The sequence below is a fragment of the Patella vulgata genome, chromosome 1 (genome assembly GCF_932274485.2).
Source record: "Patella vulgata chromosome 1, xgPatVulg1.2, whole genome shotgun sequence".
Classification (NCBI taxonomy): Eukaryota; Metazoa; Mollusca; class Gastropoda; family Patellidae; genus Patella; species Patella vulgata.
Window position 1 is genome coordinate 15,864,196 of NC_065879.2, and position 6,048 is coordinate 15,870,243.

At 38.4% G+C, this 6,048-nt stretch overlaps 1 long non-coding RNA gene across 1 annotated transcript; it reads left to right on the plus strand.

The window, feature by feature from the left end:
• The first annotated feature begins 926 nt into the window (after positions 1-926).
• Positions 927-4,435, plus strand: LOC130014297 (uncharacterized). Its single transcript, XR_008789251.1, has 3 exons — positions 927-1,138; positions 2,466-2,679; positions 4,348-4,435. It is a non-coding gene; the product is annotated as an uncharacterized LOC130014297 (long non-coding RNA).
• The last annotated feature ends 1,613 nt before the right edge of the window (positions 4,436-6,048 follow it).

The following is a 6,048-nucleotide window of genomic DNA, read 5'->3' on the forward strand; positions in this document are numbered from 1 at the left end:
GAGAGTAGGTTTATATCCGACATATACAACGCCTTTCACCCTTAAATTTAATGGGCTATTCCATTAAAAGGCAATAACGATTGGATAATTGCTCGATAGTTTCCGCCAAATAGCGAAAATTACCGAGGTAATCACGTGCAATTACGTGCATGGTTTTGTTTATACGTCGCCATTTTGGACTATTGAATTGAAAGCAAAAACAAAATGGATAGTAATACGAAGTCAGACGAATAATCAATCCTTTTTAGCCAACATATTGACGATGGAATAGATGTGAATGCAAATATCGACGAGGATCTATCCAAAGCCTGCAGAAAATTTGGACCAAAAGGCATTCTTTTCCAAGAATTCTGACAGTGAACCATGATTGAAGGTTTTCGGTATGTTCAGAGAAAGATTTGACCGACTGTTTTAAGCGGACTGTACCCAAAAATACTTTACAAATGAACTCTTGGGCGATAAATACTTTCAAGTCTTGTAGTGTGTGGAGAAATAATCGCAATGTGAACGAAAAGAAAATTCTGAAAGATGTCTTAGACATGGATAACCGATCTAAATACATGTATGTCGATAAGTATGCCGTCTATTTCGGTCCTGAATGTTAGAAACTGTACCATAACAAATTTTAATTGTCAAAAGAATAAAAATTTATTTCTGTGTTTTTTTGTATTATTTCGATCATCTACGTCATCAGCGGTTGGTATGAGTCGAATATATTGACCTGAGATAACGTCATTAGCGGTTGATATAACTGCTATGGACATCAAAGTAAAAACTACCGCCAGTTGTATATGGAGATATAAAATCGAAAGCACATTGACCAAATCATAATTCCCTGTAAGTCACCTCTGCCAAAAGAAACACGAATTATTGAAATCTATGTATAAGTTTTTACTTAATCTTGTATTTTTCCCATTCTCAGGCGCGTCTGGACGCTTTGGCGAAGGCAGGACTGGATATTTGGATTACAGAATTAGACATTGACGAAGCAGACGAAACAAGAAAAAGACAGAAATACGAAGAAGTCTTGAGAGTTTACTTCAGTCACCCTGCTGTAAAAGGGGTTATGTTCTGGGGATTCTGGGATGGACGACATTGGAGACCTGCTGCTGCTCTTGCTAATGGTCCTAGCGTTACGGTATGTACTGTCGGTCTGTGGACATGGCATATATTGTAATACGTATGTGAATAAACAAGACAAATAACAAATCTCACCTTGCGTACATTAAATTTAAAAATTCCAAAGGTTTAGTATTATTAATTGGCATGAAAAGGGGGTTTAACGTTCAGTTAATTGAATACTATGATCTGAACGTCTCACAAGGTCATGGGTTTCGAATTGTGGTCGATTTCTTTTTTTAAATAGTGAAAGCAATAGAAAATAACAGACAGTTTTATAGATAACATTCACTAGATTTATTAAACATACATTATGCTAGAGGTAAATCTGCCTATTGTATGGCTTTCTTTGGGTCTGAAATGTAATATAAACTATTAAAGATACATTAGTTAAGAGTTTAATAAAGAGTTTGTCATTCTTGCTATAATAATTCAAAAATAGATGCTGAAAAAAAAATATTGAAAATTTCATTCAAATTACTTCATTCTCAGCCAAGTTATCATTGTTTGTAGCTTTGATAAGATGCGTGCACAGTGGTAACCAGGGCACTGGTATAATCGAGACTTAGCTCGCTTTCCCATTTTTAAATTTAATTTTTAAATGGCGAACCGTTTTAATCTAGTTAAAATCTCGAGTATCCGATGCCATCGAGAGTCGATTATGGTCTTGTTTTGTTAGTAAATGTCTAATTAAAAGTTTATATAACATTTCAGGCCTAACGAAAAACCTGCAATAGGCAGATTTAGCTCTTGCACAGTGTATGTATATTAACAAAACAAGTCCATAATCAACTCTTGATGGCATCGGATACTCGAGATTTTAACTAGAATAGAACGGTTCGGCATTTACAAATTTAATTTAAAAATGGGAAAGCGAGCTAAGTCCCGATTATACCAGTGCCCTGGTTACCACTGTGTACGCATCTTGTCAAAACTACAGCTAGCGATGATTTGGCGCAGAATGAAGTAATTTGAATGAAATTTTCAATATTTTCATTTTGCATCTTTTTTTTAGCTATTATAGCAAGAATGGTCAGCTCTTTATCTAAATCTTACATAATGTATCTTTAACTGTAACGTTTCAATGACCATTGCTTGATAACGGTCAGAGTACACGCATTGACACATTGCAGTTAATAAACCTAGTGAACGTTATTTCACTATTGTAAGTACATAATCAATCCATGTGCTTTATATTGGTTTGAACCTGTATGTACGCATGTGCGGGCCCTATAAAGACATGTATTAAATTTCAAAGGCTACCAATCAATGTGAGTCTGTCGAATTTATGAAAATCCACGACACCAGACCAGACACTGATGATGTAATACGTATTTATTTTACAGCCAAATGCAGCGGGGAGAAGAGTACAGAAATTACTGAAACATACGTGGAGAACAAATGAATCTCATAGTATAGCGCATGGGCAGTCAGTTAAAATACGCGGATTCATGGGATCTTATAAACTACTAGTTCGCCATGCAGGACAAGTTATTCATACAGAGGATTTTAATCTTGGAAAAGGTGGAAACAGTTTGAAAATAAACGTCAAGGGCTTGGGTACGTATATAATATATACAATGTATTTTTAAAATAGGACAATGATATATTTTTTAATAAACTTCTATACTGTAAAACGTTACATTATAATATTATAGATTTAGACAATACAGACGCCCAGTTCGCCAACTAAATCAACATTATCAAATCTTCGGCATTATCGTAATCAACTTTGATCATTTCCATAAATAATTTTACCGTAATTTGGGTATTCTACAAGATTCTTAGTGGCATGCCTCTGATTGCTCTTTGGGAACTGGGGGGGGGGGGGGGGTTGGTTGAACGACACCGAAGCTAGAAAATGATAAATTAAATGTCGGATATTATTAAATCATCGGGTCCAGCAAGCGGAAGGGGGCGGCTGGGACAAGTTTCCAGCGCCCCGGAGCCTACCGTTTTGGAAAAATTGGTGAATTAAAAACTTCATGGCATGGGGGCCCGTTTGAGACTCTCGTAACCGTGAAGGTATCCGGGCCCGGCAGGTAATCGGGCCCTAGTCCGGACCTGTAGAACGCTACTCTCGTTTTCGTTTCGTTTGGTTGCTTAAAATATCCTGTCAAAATCTTCTACATCTGATTAGTATTACTTCATATGTAGTCGCGTGCCTTGTAAATCATGAATGAAATATGTCAACATTTTCTTTCTCCGTCTGTGCGGATGGGTTGAGATCTATCCTCCGGAAATTCGTTTATACGCAGGCGGGCGGGCGGGGCGGTCATAAGGTATGTCATTGAGTCAAGTGGTGTAGTTTCCATTCCCCGTTTTTATATGACAAGGAGAAGGGTCGCCTATCCAACATCATGTGTTTTTTCCAGGTCCTCCGGTTTCCTCCCACTGCTAACGAGAGAGAAAGAGAGAGAGAGAGAGAGAGAGAGAGAGAGTTTAACGTCCACTCGACACAAACTAGGTCATTTCGGGACTAACATATGGTTTAATTTTTATTTCAATAATTCGCTTGTGCGTAGGGGTATTTAGCAATGGGAGGAAACCGGAGGACCCGGAGAAAACCCACGAAGTTGGACAGGCGACCCTAATCCTTGTCACGTACAACCGAGGATTCGAAACCTCGCCAGTTGACTCAATGACAGGCCTTATGATACAGCACGCACGTGCTAATCATTCGGCCATCCCCCCACTGCTAAAGACCCCTACGCGCAAGCGAATTATTGAAATAAAATTGAACCATGTTAGTCTCGAATTGACCTAGTTTGTGTCGAGTGGATGTTAAACCCCCACTTCTCTCTCTCCAAATACAATTTGACATCTTACCGCCTTTTATATCACGTCATTCAATCAGCAGACGATTGTCGTCGCGACAGATTGCACTCGCTCCGTTAGCTTCTTTGTATTCAGTATTGTTTTTTTTCCTCTGTTTTGTGGCAAATAGGACATATGCCCTAACTGTGTAATAAATGCACCTCAATTCTTTTGAACACTTAAAATGTGACTAACTGTTACATAGACCATTTAGTTTTAGGCTACAGTACCCCCTCTCTCTCTCACTCGTTTGGACGCGAAAGTCACTTATTAACAAATTATTGTTTTACACATGTATATAATGTCACATTATATTTTTATACATTATTCCTTGATAGAGAATCCGACTACTAAATATTAACTGCATTCCATAAAAGTGTGTCTTGTGTATGTCATAATTAATTATTTTAGGTACTCACCCACAAGTGGATCATGTTATCATTGGGTGAACAACAACATTGGACACATTTGACATAATTATTGATAAATAAAAAGATGAGAATTAGTATTTTATTGTTATTTTAAATCAAGTCACCAATCAGAAGTCATTTTTCCTCTCTTATTATGTAGAGTCTGAAAAAGCGCCTAGTTGTTCGGATAGGACAAACGCCCGAGATACCGTTTGGTGCAGAAAAGTAATAGTAAGTGCAGGTGAACTGCACCACAAACAATTACATAAACAAATCTACGGACATAACACAATACTTAGATAAAGACATGTTATTGTTTATTCTCTTGATTCTACCAGGAATTCTGACTGACACAAACGTGTTTCAAAACCCCGGTCTCACAAACACAATTCATTCTAGTCTATCCAGCTATAAATTGGTATCGATAGGGTGGCCAATGCAATAATGCAAAACGAAATTGTTGCGCTCTATGGGCAGCATAGTTTGGGGTTCATTCTCTAAGATTTAAAGAGTTTGGGGTGAAGGTGGTAATCCCCCTTTGCCTATATCCCACTGTCCGGGACGGCAATTGTATAACTAAATCGCATTATAAATGTACGTGACAAGGGGTAGGTTCGCCTGTCCAACCTCGTGGGTTTCTCCGGGTCCTCCGGTTTCCTCCCACTGCTAAAGACCCCTACGTGCAAGCGAATTATTGAAATGAAATTGAGCCATGAGTTTGTGTAGAGTGGACGTTAAACCCCATTTCTCTATCTTTTTCTCGTTGTTTGCAAGGGGTTATATATTTTTAAATCTATGCCACTTTCGGCTGGCACTATTGTAAATAAATGATGAGGTAACCATCATCTCACTCATGAAAAAAAATAACATCTTGGGAGTGAGGGGTATCGGGAATCTCTGGTGAAAACGTACTAATTAAGGAACGCAACCCTGCGCGTTATCACTTGCCAATCCAGGACATAATTTGGCCGTCACTGTTATTTTGTGTGTTTTTCAGGTTCCAATGCCCATGTCGACAATGTTTTAATCGGCTAGTGAATACATTCTATGTTTATATTCACTCATGTATAGTTAATGAAATGAAATGAAATGGGGTTTCACGTCGTACTTTTCTGCACCAACTGGACTAATGAAGACAGCGTACGCCATACAGTGCCAAGGTCTTTTACACGAAACCTCAGTACCTTCCCAAGGACTAAATTAGGATCGTCCTGCACCACAGACACGGGGAAACTTGACTGGTAAACCCCACGGGACCTTCTCGGCCATCACAGATTAACATGCACTAGTAGCAATAAATAAAATATGTTGTATGAGATATTCTACGTGCAGAGTATTATTGACGATGAAAAGAACGGAATTGGGTTTAACGTCTCGTCCACACAATACTTCGTTCATTTTGAGATCTACATACATTTGTTTTTAGGCTAAGTGTGGACGGGAATTGTGCAGTCGGGTGGAGCCTGGTTTTTAGTTTCATCAGAATGATCAGCCAACCTTTCACACTAAGACGTGACTAAACTTAAGCCCATATTCAATGTATGCATTTTCGTGGCTTTTCCACGCGTATTTTCGCTGGTTACATCGAAACAATGCCATTACATTTGCATTAGACCGACTTTTTCGCCGGCAAAACCCCACTCGAAAACGCATGTATGGGAAACTGGCTTGAGTCGTATATGAAACATAATAAACACAACAC